Genomic DNA, 17527 nt, shown 5'->3' with positions numbered 1-17527 from the left:
TTGTTGGGTGGCTGTGGGAACATTTAGATCCCACTCTGTGAGTCACTGGTCTCTTATCTTAAAATGCTGTTTCCTTATTATTAAACAATGAAAACTTTGGGAGGCAGGGACAAAAAGCCTGTCTCAACTGGTAAGGAAATTCTCATCCAAGGAAGATTTGAGATTGGTAGGACAACTTCAAAGAAAGGTTCAAAAGCATCCCTGTGACCTAAGCATGGGGTTCGGGGCAGAAATAAGACTCCTCACTCCTAGGCAGGGATGGGATCTGTGTGCAGGATTTTCCACTGATGCTTTTCACAGCCCCTTGCTCCATACGTTTGCTTTTCTGAGTACCAAAATTTGCTCATGACATTCATGGTCTAAGATGAGTGTTGTGAAATCTGTTGGGGTTGTGAGACCCATGTGTACTTTATGGATCTACGCTCAAAATTAAGCCTTACTTTAAAAAAAAGCACGATGTTCAGACCCCTTTTGAAAACCTGGACGTTATGAGTCACAACAGGAGATAGGGAGTGCTGGGCACTTCTGAAAAGCATCCCTAAGTTTCTGACAAATTTTAATTAAGAGACATGAAAGAGAAATTACAAACTCCTTGATGGCTGGTCTGGTGTAGATTTAAATACACTCATTATAGGAGCTCAGACACGTTTGTTTGAGTATTCTGTGCACTTCTGCTCTTTGGGAGGTGCCTGGTCTTCTCTTTGGGGTTAAGTGGGGGCCACACTCTTCTCTTCACAGCAAGCTGTAAGCCTGTCTCCTGGAAATAGCACTTCTGGTCTAGGTGCCAGTGCCAAAAGGCCTTTTCCAATTATCCTGCCTTTCAATGTGGGAAGACGGAGGATGTGGTAAAAGCTTTTGTTTGCATGAATTGAGTGGTACGTGCAAACGCTTCTTTTGCCAGCAGTGAGAGCAAGAAGTCAATCTTAAAAAGCTTTCCTCTCTTTTTTCCTTTCTTTCCTTCCTTCTTCAAAACAATGAAGATTCTGGAGGTGCAGCTCTGTAGTGGGAACGTGCTGCTGGAAGCTGTTTGCACGGCCCCGCGCGATGCTGTGGCGAGCCATGCAGGACGTTTGCTTGATGTTAGCTTGGAGCTACCCGGAGCTTCCAGTTGGCTGGTGGATCCCCGCTGGTCACAGGCTGGTGCTTTTATAGCTCTGCGAGGTACCACGGTGCGATTTGAAAGGGATGAAAGGTGTTAAGAGCACAATGGGATGCACGCTCTGAAAAGCTGGATGGGAAAGCTGAGACTTTGAAGTGCAAAGAGGGTGAAATCATCCCTGTGTAGGGAACTTGAGAGAGTCGTGTGTACCATGTAAATTCCTGTTATACCATCAAAGTAAGGCTTAAGTTGAGCTTAAGTGACTGAGTCTCATGTGAGTGTTCTGCCTGCGGGTAAACTTTTACCCTGGCTGCTTATTTTTGGAAAATAAGCTGTTTGGAGGAAACTAGAAAACACATTGCTAAGTCGGGCTATGAACAGGTATCTGTCACCCAGCTGCCCAAATCGGGACCCAAATCCATCCTTTAGCTCCTTGGCAGAGACGTTATCTTGGAGAGCGCGGAGACACTCTGCAGGCAGTTTTCTCTTCTGATGGACAAAGACCTGAGGAATTACTGTGAGGAGAAAGGGAAGGGAGAGGACGAAGGACGGGGAGGCTGGGAGCAGGACGGAGAGCGGCGGCACCAGGCTCTGGCATGAACCACGCTTGCGAGGGCACCGAGCAAACAGAGCAACCTGGGAGGCTCAGGGGGTGATGAGGGTCCTGCAGGGATGCGCAGGGATGTTCATTTCTTTGGATTTTAGTTTGTTGTGTAGGGAGGTCAGGGCTGCAGCAGGAAGGGGATATCCTGAGATTATCCTTGTCAAAAGGCAGTAACTCGTGTCTGTAGAAGAGGGGTGAAAAACCCTGCACAAACCTCTAAAATTAAGGCAGGCACAAAGCTGCAACGAGGATGAGTTTTGGCCAGTATCTTTTCTAAAAATCAACAAATTTCTTATCTTCAGCATCCCAATAAATCCTTTGGAAGTGGGGTTTTCCCTCCCTTCTTTTAGAACATTTTTTTAAAAATAATGCATATATTTATTTATTAAAAGGACCGAAAACCTTATTTTTTCCACAGAACCAGCCCTCCCCGAGCGGAGCTGTGCATGGTGGCACCACGGGCAGCGTTCCTGGGGGCTGCTGCAATAAATCAGTGCCGCGGGCAGGGGCCGCAGCCCCTGTGCTGCAGTGCAAGGTGCCGGCGGCTGGTGTCATCCCCCTGCCGCTGCGCCTTCCTGCCTGAGCCTTTAAAGCACCGTTCTGTAATTTTTGTCTTGGAAGTAATGAAGCCTGACAGCGCTGGCTTGTGCATGATAACAATCCCACACTGGTATCTTCTGAATCCTTCCTTGCCAGTTTCATAAAGGAAGAATGACTTTTCCAAAGCGACAGTAAACATGTTTCATTTTATAAGACATTGTGGTTAACAGCCTGAAACAACAAAGTGTTTATTTTTTTTTTTGAGCTATAACTAAACTAATTCGAGCTATATTAAAAGTGCTGATCTGGAAGCTAAGCCACTTTTTTGTAACACAGCAGGAAAACATATATGGCCTAACTCTCATAGTTTGGACTGGGAGGAGGAAAGGAGTGTTTGCGGTGTTTTTGGAGCAGCTGGATCCTGCACAGCACGGACCCCAGAGCAGCAGGGCTGTGCAGCGCTGCCGATAGCGTGGTTTTAGGCTTTTAACGTTGTGCTTCCTGGGAAGGAAACCCTTCAAAGATGCTGCGTGGAAGGAAAACCCTTCAAAGATGCTGCATGCAGTTAACAGCAACCTGTGAAGGATCAGGTGGTGGTGATTTTAGTGCCATGGGCTTGGGGGATTGACTTGAAATGATAAAAAGTCATTTGAGCGCTTGCTTACTGTTGGATAAGTACAGCTTAATTTGGCTGAAGTCAAGTGAGTTACTCTGGGACTACCTTAATGTAAATGAAAGAATAATTTGTCCCCTTAGGACTCTTGTGTGTTGCTCTGCATTTATTTCATTTGATGATATTTTGTACTCATGATTTGCAAGCGTAAGCAAGAGGGCACAGGGCAGGACGGCAGGGGGTCAGGGCCCCGCTTTGGGCTTATCTGGGCTGGAGACTTTGGGTCCCTGTTTGCATTAAAGTGAGTTGATTGCTCGTTAACCTGAGTTCGCTAATGTGTGTAAGTGCTTGTCTAGCTCATCTACAGGCACTTGTCCCAGGACGCGATGCCGAGCTGGACTGTATTATGGAGAGGCTAAGCCAGATGTTAGCTTGCAGCGGCAGTCCCTAATTTCTGCCCATGTGAACAAAGCTCTCCCAGTCATGGGGCTTCTCAACCGCTGCTGATTTTGAACTGTGCAATAGTTAAAGGTTTTTTTAGGAACTGAATTAAATAAGAACAAACTGTAACTCGTCTAGAAACATATGAAAAGAAATCTAGCGATTTATTGAAAATATCATAATCAGACTGGGCTTGATTGCACCTCATAGGCACACAGCTGCTTTGGGGGCTTCCCAGCGATCTGGGGAAGCGTGTGTCCTATTGTGCTTCCTGAGTTATGGCTTTATGGAAAACATTGTGGATAAAAATCCAAGTGAGCTGGTGTGGGGACAAAGCAGGAGGACAGCACAGGACTGCAGCACCAGTCCACAAGCACTCAGATGCTCCGCCAGACCCTGCGAGGAGTCCTGCTCTGGGGATGAGGTTTGAGCCCTTGCCCTGAGCAGGTCCCCCAGGGGGCTGGGGGGGTGATGGGGTGGCGGGCCCATGCCTCTGCTCTGCCTTTCCTCCCTGCAGTGTCTTGGGTGCTGTGGGACATAGCACTGGCACTCCTGTGCGTGCAGTGACTGATTACCCACCTCTTGGCCTCTCTTTGCACCATGCACGCTTGCAGGGGCACTTAGTAGAGGAGCTCATTGCTGGCACTAGCATCGCTGGGAAAGCCGTGAGCACAGCTACACTGCTGCAGGGGGGCCCTTACCACGCAGGAATAGATTTTTAGGGCAGACAAACACAGGTACCACAAAGGATCAGGCATGGGGCAGAGCAGCCCCGTGGCCCCTGCGCCCCCTCCCCTGCAGCCAGCTCAGGCTTGCAGGGCTGGCAGCTCGCACTGCGCCGTATGTACCACATCTGTCAGTGCTGCATCAGGAGCTCAACACCCTTTGGTTCGCAGTGATGGCCTCTCTGTTGGCAGCTCGTGCTGCCAGAGCCTCTGCTCTGCAAACTGACAACGTAACAGGTAAAGTTTTCTGTCTGGTGCTTCTTGTGAATTCGTTTTAATTGGAAGGGCATGACAAAGCAACAAAAGGTTAGAGGAGACAATGACATTTTTAAAACTGAAAATGTAATTGCAATTTGAGGCTTGTAAATATGCTCTCAACTATAAATAGGCCATTTCCATCACTTTTATAAGGCTCTTAATTCATTTATCAGTGATAGCAGTAAATGCAGCTCCACACCTTTCTGACACGCTCAGCGCGGTCTCCTTGAGGTGCAGTGCACAGGACTTGGCAGGAGCGAATCTTCGCAGATGGGACAGGGAGAAGGGAAAGCCCATTTTCAGCCACAGATTATTTTCCTGCCCTACAACTTAGTAGCCACCAACAGCCTATTTAATATGCAAGGGTGTTTTTCACGTCCCCAGAAAAGATGCTCCCTCTGCGGCTGCAGCATGTGTTTAGGTTTTTGTCTGTTGGCACAACAGCTGTAAAGGTTATGGGCACTCTAAGGATGCACTGAGGCCATCAGAGAAGGGATGGATACCAGGTAGAGCTGTTAATGCTGGTTATAGAAAAGTAACATTGTGGGTGGGGAAAAGCAGAAGGTGGTTTTAAGAACATCTTGGGGAAGGTTTATGAGCTGAGAACATTGGGTTGGAGCCCAGACTGGGTGCTGCTTTCTCAGCCCTTTGGTCCTGGGGCCTGTTTTCTCAGGGCTTTGCTGTTTCTCTGGGGTTGAACGTGTGACGGGGCCATGGCACCGGGCTGCACTGCTCACCGAGACATTGTGCCTTGAGATGGTGTGATGGCGTGATGACCGACAGGTCTTTGGTTGTGCTCCATGTCCTTAGGTCCTGCTGTGTTTGTGCCGCAGTGCCCTGCAGGACAAAGTTGCCCTGGGAATTATTAGCAAGGGCCGTGTGTGTGTGTTTAGGATTTGGTTTGAATTTCTGCCTTTTTGTTGTTCAATCTCCACCTAATACCTTTAAGCACCTTTCCCTTTTAAAACCTGAACTTGTACCTGAAAAATTGCTATTAATTTTGCTTTTGAATCTTGCTTTTTGTTTGTTTTAAAATCAAAAACAACGGGGAAAGTGACAAACTAGGTGTGAAGTATTTGTGAAAATACAAAATGGCATGCTATAAAGAATGTGGCAAAACAATACTTGATTAATAACAGCTATAACCATAAAACCATCAATTGGTTAAGAGTCTCTTAGTCTTATGATTAATAGTTTGCTCAAAATCTTAACGGAAAGACTGCAAAATTAATCTTAAAAATGTAATACTATAGATGAGTTGCTGAAAAACGGTTGTTGAAATAGCTTTAAAATAGTTTATATGTTAAAAGCTACAGTAGATTGAAGGCCTTGGGTAGAAACATGTATATTCTGGCATTTAGGTATAGAGACATAGGACAACTTGTACCCCAAAGTGCAAGATAAGTGTTAGGCAATCTACAGTCAGAGAGAGCATGGAGACATTTTATGGCTCCTTCGCTGCAAGGTGCTAAAAATCCACCCGAAGACGCACCTGCCATGTGGCTGGCATTTGCATGCAATTCCATATTCATGTGCTCTCTCTTCTTTTCCAAGTGCTGCGTTCAACCCCCATTAAAAGGGAGCTAGGTGAGTCTTAGCACACTTGATTCCTTCATGTGAGAATATTATCCTTGTCCCCAGCACTCCCACTCCATGCGCACCTGAAGCTCCCCCAGGAGAGACGGGCATTCACAGCACCAAGTGTTTCTAGCCCTGCCCATGCCACGGTGGCCATTTGGCCTGAAGCTTGAAATCATTTTGCTCTTAAAGCTTGGTTTTGGCTTTTTTTTTTTTCTTAAAGAATTCGAAGGGAACAGGACTTACAGTTTTTGCTGGTTTTGATGATGATTACTTTGACTTTTTTAGCAAGATTTTTTAAACTTGGTGGCTCCTGCTCATACTTAGGAGTACAATGCGGAGCCTAAGACCATAACAGCAAATGTTGCTCCAAAGTAGTTTAAAAATCCTCTTGGGAAAAGTATCTTCCTTCCCAGATGGCCCCTGTATTTATTGTCATTACACCATCATTCCCTACAGAAGAATGTGATTCCTCTTGAGAAATAAAACCCCAGAACGTGACACTGGGCAGATGCCTGGCATTCTGCAGCCAGTGTGGCTGTTGTACGTTTGCACAGTGGAGCCTCTGGAGCTGTGGACAAGAGCTGGTCTCCTTGTCCTCAGACCTCGTGCTGCCCAAGTAACCTGCAGTGACAGCATGCAGCAGCATTTATGTGATTATGGGATTCAGAAACGTCATAGGACAGCTGATATCAGTTAAAGACGAGAAGCCAAATCTCCGCATTCTCTTCTTGTCAGAATCCACACATGAAAATAAAAATAATGATACACCGAGTTCCCTGAAGAAAAGCAATAATCCAGTATTTAAAATCTAATCTGCGCTTTAATTAGCGTTGTCTGTTGTAAGGAGAGGGAAAACAAACTGTGTGCAGCCTGACAAGGCAAACGCCACCTCTGAGCCTGATGCAATTTAAACTGTCAAGTTACGAAGCACGAGAGAGAAAATTGGATGTAATGAAATGTAAGGAGATGGCACCGGCGACAGCAATGCTGTGATGCAGCTCTGCTTGCCACAGGAGGCCGTGCTGGAGGAGGCAGGATTTTTAAAAGTGAAGACCAAAGTGGTGCTGCCCATAGGACCTCCGCCACGTGTGTGTGTGCTCGTTCCTCCTGTGTGGAGGAAAGCATGGCTGTGGTTCTCCCTGAGGGCAGGATGCTGCCTCATTTATTTCTGCTGTTTCCCGTCTCTCTTCCATACGCAGCACAGGTGTGAGCTAAGTGGTAATTTTGACCATTGGAAGTTTTTTCGGAATAATTTTTTTAAGTAAAATTTCCAAAATCGTTTTATTTTATGGTTGTTATCTTTTTGTCATATGCTGCTGCTTTTAGCAGCTTGTTAATCCATTTCCCTTCTCTAAGCTTTTCATTTATATGCTGTAATTCAGTTTAGCAATGTAATGACTTTTATGATAATCCATTTAATAACCCTGCAAGGAACATCTCAAATGTTGGACGTTTGTTTCAGTGAACACAATGTGTTAAGTCTTAATCTGAAGGTATTTTAGGTTATAAAGTGACACTAGAGAATCCAGTAGTCTCACAATTGATATATTTGGCATAAAACTGCACCTCATTATTTTACTGAACCTCCTCAACATGAAAACAAAGAGCCCATGCACTTGCACTGTCACGTTTAGCTGATAAATGTCTCCTCCACCTAAATTTTGATATATTCTGTTTCTGGTCGTGGAAGATGGTGATGGATGCACTTCTCTCCACATGTGTGTCCGATTTTCTTGAGCACTTCTGTTCTGGCTTCAGTGTGTAACGCTGGTGCCCTGATGTGCTGCTGAATGCAGACGTGGGGGTCAGGTGTCCACAGAGCAGGTGAAGGTAGATGGCCTAGGGAGGATGGCAAATGTGTAGAGCTGCTGAAGAGTGGGAGATAAACTCACCTGAACAAAAGGATCATGTATGTACGGTTGTTTTATAAAACCTTAACCTTAAAATGTGCAAATTATACTACATTATTTGAAATCAATTGGTTTGTATACCTGTGCCTTGCATGGCATTTCAGCTTTTGCAGTCTGCTTGCTAGGGTTCTGCTGCCCGCGTGATGAATTTCAAAACTTAAATGTGTTCCAGGGTGAGCTGGGCAAGGATACGTCTCAGCTTCTTACATGTTTATGGTAGTCAGCATTGGGCGTTTTAGCTAATAATTCATCTAGGCTGTGGTGATATCCTAGCTCAGCCTGCACCATGCTCAATGTCAGCATTAAGCAGTGTCCACTATAATCTTTTTTAATAGCTTGAACTACGTCAATTTTTATTCCTGAACTGTTGATAAGCTCCCTTAACTCAATTCACCAGAGTTTATGAACACATCTTTCATCTCTTGACTTCACATTGAAGTGCCTTTTTTTTTTAAATGAAAGATATAATAGCAACTGAACATCAACAGAAGTATGCTGTAGCTGTACTCCATGCCTTAAAAGGATGGAGTACAGCTACATCTTAAAAGTTTCAGTGTATCCTATTCTACTGAATCTTGTTGGATGTAGTGAGTGTTCTTTTTTTTGCTTTGTAGTGGGTGTTTTGTATTTTGTCCATTAGCTAATTAATAGTTGAAGCAAGTTTCGTGGAATTAGATATTTCATAGTTGGATTTTAATTAAGCAGAACAGTAAAAGAAGCATTTTGTTGTGGAGACGTTTTGATGAACCATGTGTCCAGTAATTCCCTTAATGTGGGAGGATTCATTTCTTCAAGAGAATTTCTTTTGGGAAAGAAAACACAAACAAATAGCATAAACTTGCAGTCTGCAGAATACCGGCCAGACGGCATCCAGCCTGCTTTACATGCCTCCCAGTGCTAATTAGGAAACCAAATTTTTGTCTATATAAACACAATAATAGCTTTGTGTAAGCAGGTTCTCAATGTGTGAAATACCTTTCTAGCTGAAACAGCTGTTAATTTCCGGGTCTCTTTTTTTTTTTGGTGCTTTTTTCCTTAAAGAGAATTTGCAAAAATGAAGTTATAAACATATGGTCAAAGTTTTAAGTGCTTTTGAAGCACAATTTTATAGCTAATGCCTTCTTTCCGGTGAAGATGTAGGCTGTTATTCCAATGGATGCATCTCTAGGAAAGGTTACAGACTTGTGAGCGTGCTCATTAGCAGTGCACTTCTCCACATGCTCCAAAAGGATGGAGCTGTTCCCAAGGACGGGAGAAGCAACAGGAACTCGGGCTCTGTGCAAAGTGACAATGGAAGAAATGCCAATTTATCAACTTCCCTGGGGCCGAGGCAGTTTGATTTCCTGGGCAAGTGCCTGCACGTAAATCATGGCTGATATAGCGTGGCTGCAAAAGGTAAATGTAAAGGTAAAATTTACTCTCTTGTCAATAGACATTGAACTTCTGAACCCTTATCCTGTGATTATGCACCAAAATATATAATATGAAAAAAACTTCTGTTTATGTTAGAAAACAAGTTAGATTTTGTACACTTTGACGAAATATGACTTAAGACAGTAGTGGATTTGACCCTTAAAAGGCTGAAGATTTTAGTGTGTCAGGTGTGGATTGGGTTTGGAAATTTTCGATTTTTTCTTTTGGAAAATGCTCACTTGTCAAAACAAACAAGCAAATAAATACAGTGATTTGATTAATCCTTCCATGGGAATTACATCTGAAATCTGATTGCCTTCACCCTAGGCTCATAGTGTCATGTTTGTGGCCAAACAGAAACATCTGGCTCTCCAGCTCCCTGCAGAGCTCCTGGTCAGCCTGTGAAGGTTTCCAGGCAAATCACTGGGAAAAGCTGAAATCTGCAACTTGACGGCAGACGTGGTTCTCCATGAGGATGGAAACTCCAATCTCCACAGCAGATCACAGGGCAATATACCTCGAAGCCCAAGAGGTGGGTTGATGTTGTTTTGGCTGATTGGGTGTTTCTTTGTGGTGGTTTGCTGTTAAATCCTGTATTTTCTAAACATGAAAAATGTTGCATTGGCCTGGTGAGTCTCAGCTTCCTTACCCAAGGGATGCTATACAGAGGAAAGCCTCAGCATACCAGTAAGACCACAAAAAGTAGTGTTTATACATTCAATGTGTCTCCCTTCCTCCAGATTTATCTGTACAGTTTTCCACCTTCTGCTTATGAAAGGCTTGGCAACATTAGCAGTTTGTTTTTGGAGGCAACATAATTTCAGGATAAACAGAAATATTATATTGAAGGTATGTGAGCAAACAAGATTTTTCAATAGAATTTTTGAAAGAGGCTTGACATTGAAAGCAACTTCTAAAATATTTTATATATGTATTTTTTAATCTAAATATTTACAAGAAAATATCTAGTTGCTTTATTCTGAACAACCACTTATATTGAAAGGATTGCTGTTGTTTCTGAAGAACAGGAAAGTACGAAAATTGTGAGAGTGTTTCTGGTTTGCAGTCTCAGAAGAGCAAATGAAATTATCTTGAAATAACTCTTTACTAAAGTCAAAAATGGGCATTAAGTGCCATTTCTACCAGAAGCTGCAGCCACGCCCCTGTTTGGCTTGTTGTTTGATTTGCTCTCAGTCTGGTTAAACTTGAGTGTGACTGTGGTCTTATGTGAGTAAATATTGCTTAATATAAGAACTGAAGTTTCAGGTCCTGTTTTAAAAGACTGACCTACGCTGCTGTGCAGGTCTCAGTCAGGTTTCTAAGATAATAAAAGAAGGGTTCAAATATTTTGCTGTTCAGTGAGAGTTGCATCCAGTGTCCTTCGGCAGTGCTTTATGCACGGGAGCTTTGCGCATGCTTTGGGTCTCTTGTCTTCAGTGATCTGTGCAAAATGCTTTGTGGGCCCGAGCTATTAGCAATCTAAATTCTCTCTGCTGTCATATTTATCACTCCTTATTAATGTCCCTTAAGGAAAACCAGTGCAGATAGTGTTTTTTTAACTTGGAGCCTGCCCTTGTTTGGCTTTTATGAGAGTTTTTAGGCGGAGGAGGATAAGGTTCTTGCTTGACAGAAGTCGACTTCAGAAGTGCTGCCGAAGGCAGCGTTATCAGCTCTAAGCAGTTTTCTAGATCTCTCTTACTGTCACTATTTACATTAAAACAATGAACCAGTTTTTCCCCAAGAAGTCTCATACGAGGTACGACCTTGCTTTCTAGCATGTATAAGTGTAGCCTGGCATTGCATTGAAGAACCCTTTCTTGAGGTATCCCAGGGCAGTTCTGTACTGTAGCTACTCATTTTAATTCAACTTTCACAGTGACCTTTTCCAAGACAAAAATAGCCCTCTATCATTCTTTCACCCCTTGATTCTCTGTTCCTCTGACCCATGTTTAATGCTCAGCTGCTTCCCTCTATCTACTACATCTCAGAGGTATTCACCTCTGTAGCACTGCCTACAGCAAAAATTGCTGGAGGAGACTAGGACCAGTGTACAGTGGTTGTAAATTTTCCCTTGTGAGTATGAATATGTCCAGTCTCTGCAGCTACCAATTTGGCTTCATCCATCCCCAGGGGAATGTCACGTGAGAAATACAAGAAAAGTTTGTCTGGAAGTTGCCTAGACTCTCCGTGTGGCTTACTCAAACTCATCCAACTGAGTCGTATTAGTAAAGCTCATTTAAAAAAAATTCATTAAGAGCCCCCCAGGGCTTGATTCCGCTTCCACTAGCATTTTTGATTAACAGGAATAGTAACTCAGATTAAGTTGATGGAGTTACACTGGTCTAAATCAATACATGAATAAAATGACCCTTCTTTACTTTCCTTGAAATTAATGTAATGTTATGCCAGATTTTTTGTTCTTTTTATGAACTGTGTTTAGCTTCAGTGGGAGAGAAGGGAGGGAATGCAGATTTGGAAGGACCGTTAAGTTATAATACTATGATTTTCCCAAGAGATGGCCATTCTGAAATGAGCACTTGTTTATAGGCAGCTTTCTTTGCCAATTTTTGTGACTTAATTTTTAACTTGGAGCAGCTGTATTTTTCCCAGCTTCCTAAGCCTGCCTAAATTAGCTAACAACTGGGGAGAATCCCTTAAGATTTTTTTTTAAAGAACTAGATTTAAGCCTTGGAATTAGATCCCAATTTGACAAATGAGACCACTAGAAAAATGAAAATATCACAAGTCAGAAGAAACATCCCTAACTTGAGACTATAAATCCACATGGTTGCTACTTCTGTTTCAGGGCTGTGAACAGGGCAATGGACTTGGCTTATCGTTTAAGGCGGGATGTGGAGCTCCTGCAGTGCTTCATAGCTGAGACCTGCAGCCTGCTGGCACATAGCATCAGCCTTTGGGGACACAGAGAAATTGGGAAGAGAGTAGTGAGAAAGATGCAGCTCTTGCATGAGCTAAGATAGAAGGAGGTAGGTTTTTTGTCCTGGACTTTGTCTTCCAGTGTGTGCTTTCCGTGCAGGGCCCTTTAGAGCAAGGACGGGTACCTCTCCTCTGCTGTCTCTCCAGTAGCAACACAGAGCATCCCATCTCCTGGGAATGCCATAAAAGAGTTGAGGGCTGGATACAGGCCTAAGATGTATTTTGAAGTCAAAGTCTTTCTAGATGGTAACCCCAGATCACCTGTCTTCTCTTAGAGCAAAGGTGAAAGCCAATCCTTGATGTCAATCTCAAAAATTGCATTGTCACAGAAGAGGTAACAGGCTGACTACCAGCAAGGATGTATTGACAGAAGTGTTGTAACATACTGCATGTTCCCACTGCCCTGCTGATTAATTCTTCAAGATACCAATGGAATAAAATATTATCTGCCACAGGATAAGGGATGAAGCAAAACCATCCCATTTATTTTCCAAGCTGTGAGCTGACTTTCTGTGGGAGACAACACCTCAGATAAATTTATTTCTATTATGGCAAAGGGCTGATACAGATGCATTCAGTGCTGTGGATGCAGGTGAGTAGGTGTTCTTCATTTGATACACTTACTGAGTTGTGACTCTTCAACTGTCTTAAGGGTGGGCTCTTTGCTCTGGCCAGAAAAGATGTTTTTTTTTGCAGAAAAACTTCCCAATTAAAGGCATGGGAATTCTACAAGTGTACTGGGCCCAGATCTTGTTGCAGTTAATGGTAATGTTTCTAGTGACCTCAAATGAGCTTGGATGCAGACTAGAGAAATTGTGTTGAGGAATACAGTCAGGTTATTTGAGCAGCATCAGTAGGTATGGCAATATGCAACCTGATTACCTGGCAGCTTTTGATTTAGTTCACACATACTTGGACAAAATTTAGCTCAAAGAAATGAACAGATTTTCTTCGGCTTTTGAAGAAAGACCTTGCAATCTTGCAAGGAGAATTAAGAGAAGATGAAAGAGGCACCATAATGGGTGTTGAGTTGGAGATGAACTGTGGGGTAGATTCTCCCTAATTAGTTTAAAGATTGTGTACTACTCCCTATTTATTAAGTTTCTATGCAAAATCTATGTCAACATCTGAGGGTCTAGAGGACTTTAGGGATGCTTTGGCTCCACCTGACCCTTCCCCCCCACCTTTTTGTTGTTGTTGTTTTTGTAGGTCAAATGGGCATTTTTGGCGTATTTGGGAAAACTGCTGAGTTTAAGAGTAAAAGGAAATATGCATGGAATTAAACACCATAACTTTCTCAAAAGAGATGCTTCCCAGCACTTCCTTAGGAACTTAATGTTTTGAGTTGCCAACTCTCTTCTGGAATTTTGTTCAATAGTCAAATCCCCCTGCAGACAGTGGATTTTTCAGACCTTTCTAAATGTTCTTCCTAGGCGTGTTCTTCCAGACATGTCTGGTCACCAAAGCATGTGTTCTGTTGTATTGATTCATGTATAGAAATGCATGGCTAGCTGTAGCTGGAATTTGCGTCACTAAAATGCTTATTTCCTCTGCTTCCTACAAGCCAATAGAGACTAATTCTAAATGTTCTTTCAGCCAGTAGAAACTGTGATTATGCATGCTTGTGATTGAAAAAGGTTATGGTAATATAAGGTGTGTAAAGCAAGTGGTTTTATTTGAGGAACCTAAGAAAGATTATCAAAATAATTTGATATTTTGTATGAACTTTGTGTGCAATAACCCCGTAAAGAGCCCATGAAGAGCTAATTACCCTATTACCCTCATTTTTTTAAAAAAACTTGTACATTCTTGCATTGTACACCCCAGTCGTTTTGGTGTGTGTGCGCGTGCTCATCACATTCATTGAGGCAAATTGTTCATCTTGGTGTTTTTAAATTGATCATATTGTCGTTGCTAAGATAATGCCTATAGAAAAGGACCTTGTCACAGGATAATGGTCCTGCTGCCAGATACATACTGAGGCAAAGCTGGGACATTTGTCAGAAATACACATCAAGGTGAAGCAGACACATTTATTTCCAAAGTGGGAGGCTTTTATCCTGTCAAAACCTACCGTACTTTTTTTTCTTTCTTCCTTTTTTTTCTTTTTTTCTTTTCCCCCTTTACCTGCATCTAAGCCAAATGACTCATGGCTTGGGTTCTGATGTTTTATTTGTCATGTTAGTGGAGTTGTTGCAGGTCTTTGGTATGTGTGCTAAGTTGTGCTCTGGTTGGATCAAGAGGACAGAATTATGCTATGGGAATGGATGATGCAATGAGTTCGTTCATGTTGCTTGGATCCTCAAGAGAGTAGTTGTTTGACTTGCCTCTGATGTCAAGACATAATTCTCATGAACTTGGCCAACTTAATAAGGAAAATGAGAAGCTGTGATCCCACACATCCATGCCTACATTCAAGGAGGTTCAACATAGCGGCAGGATAGTCATGTACCGTATGCTTATATCCTCTCTAAATAGCTCAAAAGAGGTCATCAGGCCTTTGTTAACTCACACCATTTTTGCGTTAGTTACGTAGGCAGATGTTTCCTGTGAGAGATATGAGAAAAATCTGAGAATTATTAATCATTCTGAATGGAAAGTTCTTTGGTCTAAAAAAATGTCTCTCCAGTTAAATAAGTGTAACAGAATAAGTACTCCTTATGCTCTTATCATGCCTAGCTGCTAGGGGGAAATACAGCCTCTGATACATTCCTGACTGTCTGGGCGTGCACAAAAGACAGAAATAAACAAAATAATCATCAGATGGCATAGAATGATGCAATTTTGAAATTTAATGCACCCATCCATTCAATAGGTCATAAATGTTGGTCACCCAAACTTCACCGGAATCTTGGCAGCTAAAAAATGTCTGCTTAGGAAACAAGGAGATCTGAAGATGTCTGCTAAATTTTTCACCTGTCAAGTCAGAAGTAAAAGCTTTTTATTCATGTACCTCATTGTTTGTGGATTTGGGTATTTAATCCCCTGGTCTAGGAGTCAGGATTTCCCAAAGCTAAGCACCAATGCATTATTCATTAGGCAATGTCAAATCCTTACAAACTTACTATTTATTCAAAGCATTTTCATCTTCCTTTTTAATATAAAGTGCAGTGAGAATGACTAATACTTCCCCTCATCTCCATGAGGTGATGGTATTCATTCATCTGCTTGGGGAAGTTTCAGCTTCCTTGAACTGTGTATATATTGCACAGAATATGTAGACATTGTACGTAGGTCTGTCCTAAACTTTTCCTGAATTAGATTTTCTAATCTCATTGGTTCAGAGCTATGGACACTGCTACTTCAACCTAAACAGCTTTTTTCCCCCCACTTTAGCAATAACAAGAGCTGGGCTTTCAAAATGAGATGGGCAAATTGCCAGCTGCATTTGCAAATGTGTATGACCATGTCTGGCAGCAAATGATTCCTTTCAAGTGCTGGCATGCATTTTAGGTTCAATCTTCTGTTGGATATGTACCTACTCATCACTCAGTCCACTTCAGAAATAGGTTGGCTGATCTTTTCTGATTTCAGCTGTACTGCTGAATTCTAGCTGCTCTGCATTCAGAAAAATAGGGTAAGATTATCAATCCTGTCCAATGTGTTTTGGGCAAAGAGGGTGGGTAATCTCCTTGTGTGTGTGTGAATTTTCTGTTCATTTGTTCCTAGAATACTATATGAGCCTGTAAGTCAATCTGACCCAAAGGTGCCTCACACTGTCAGAAACAGCCAATAATTTTGTCAATGCATAATAATATTTGAAATCTTTTATTTTTAGCAATAATAGTTAAAGATAAAGCATGTTACCTAGTACCCAACAGCTCTGAAAATAAATCTCCTTTAGGATTTACTCTATTCCCATTTATCTGTACATAATGAAACGATGAATTTTGACTTTGATTTACAGATTCCCTAGTCTTACAAATCCTGCCAGGAAGATGAGCAATTCTAAATCTTTTCTGCATTGATGCTGCTTCAGCAGTATTATTCCGTGTGTGCAAAGGTGTAGTCAGTCTTCTAAACTCTAAGTACAGTGGACCAAATCAGATGAAACTCATGATTACAGTGTATTTTGTTTAATTTGCTTTTGTTTAATTTTGCTTTCAGAACCAAACTTCTGATCTACTGCTCCACCTTAGGAAATACTGTCTAATACCTGTCAAACACTGCAGCTGGGGTCCCTGCCACAAAAACACATGTGCATCTATCCCCAAAGTTAGATCTGGAAGAGAGCCCTGGATAAGGGTGGTGGTCTCCCAGATGTACCTGAAGTATTCCTCCCCTTAATTGGGGGAGAAAATAATGCTTGGGTCCTGCTGAAACTGCTGCTGCTGTGCTTCTCCAGGTCCTCTCTGCCCCCACCAGAGGCTGACAGCTCTCCGGGGTCCCTCCACAGGGTGAGGCAGCCGGTGGTGGTGGCACAGAGCTCGGTGCTCTGCTGGACTCGGCTGCCCCAAGCCTGTCTCATGGCATCGCTGCGAAGCCTGGCACAGGTCCAGGGGTGGAACTGCCTTCAGGAGCTGACATCTGCAGCATGGGCACGAGCCCATCGATATTTTACATGGAGGTTGCTTGCAGTGGTTAAGTCATTGACCTGGATGACCTGGCATCTCCCCAGCTCCCTCCACGTCCCGACGATCCCTCTTTTCACCACGTGCTATGGCACAAGCAGTGTCCTGAGGCTGCCTTTAGTCCCAGGCCCTTATAATCTGGTACTCTCCCTTTCCCACAAAAAGAAGCAGATTGCAGCTCCTGTGGAAATGGCAAGGCTTCACTTCTCTGGGCAAGTCTGGGAAGGAAAAAGAGATTTTTAATAACTGAATATTGATTGCTCCCCTCTCAGAGCTGTGTGCGCTGCAGCATTACAGCACATGACCCCTCCTTTGTCTTTTTCAAATGAAATAAGCCTGCACTGGCTAGAGAAATAGATCATACTTTCTCATTAATGAAATATTAATTGTATGTTTATATTTTGGTGTGGCCTAAAGTGAATATAAGTGCACATAAATAAAACATTGCCAACTTTAATATAAGATGGGGTTTTCTCACGCTTGTCTTAAATGAGCTCATTACACTGGAGAAGGTAATAAATATTTGATATCATAGCATGTTAATGAGGTGCTTGCTTGTGAATTCAAAGTGTTTAGCATAGTTTTCTCTCCCCTTCAAACATGTTATATAGTGCAAACATTTTGAATTATTTAATCAGGGGGATCTTTAAGCACACTGGCGCTGTGTTTAAAAACCTAAACCCACAAAACCACAAAAGTAATTAATGGTTGCAGCTTCCAAAACGGACTATAATTTCTTGAATAATGTTGTTTATAATTTGGAGTTACTGCAGAGGGCTTTCCTGCTGTAAAGGAGGAGCCAGCTCTCACTGCAGACAGCACGTTGTGCTAGCGG

The 17527-nt window shown here is 42.7% G+C and overlaps 1 long non-coding RNA gene across 1 annotated transcript; it reads left to right on the top strand.

Annotated features, from left to right (window-relative positions):
* The first annotated feature begins 9515 nt into the window (after window positions 1-9515).
* Window positions 9516-17318, top strand: LOC121074944. The gene is made up of 3 exons (XR_005822642.1): window positions 9516-9716; window positions 14937-15051; window positions 16229-17318. It is a non-coding gene; the product is annotated as an uncharacterized LOC121074944 (long non-coding RNA).
* Window positions 17319-17527: the final 209 nt, after the last annotated feature.

The sequence above is a fragment of the Cygnus olor genome, chromosome 9, assembly GCF_009769625.2.
Source record: "Cygnus olor isolate bCygOlo1 chromosome 9, bCygOlo1.pri.v2, whole genome shotgun sequence".
Taxonomy (NCBI): Eukaryota; Metazoa; Chordata; class Aves; order Anseriformes; family Anatidae; genus Cygnus; species Cygnus olor.
This window is presented reverse-complemented; position numbering and strand designations above follow the sequence as displayed.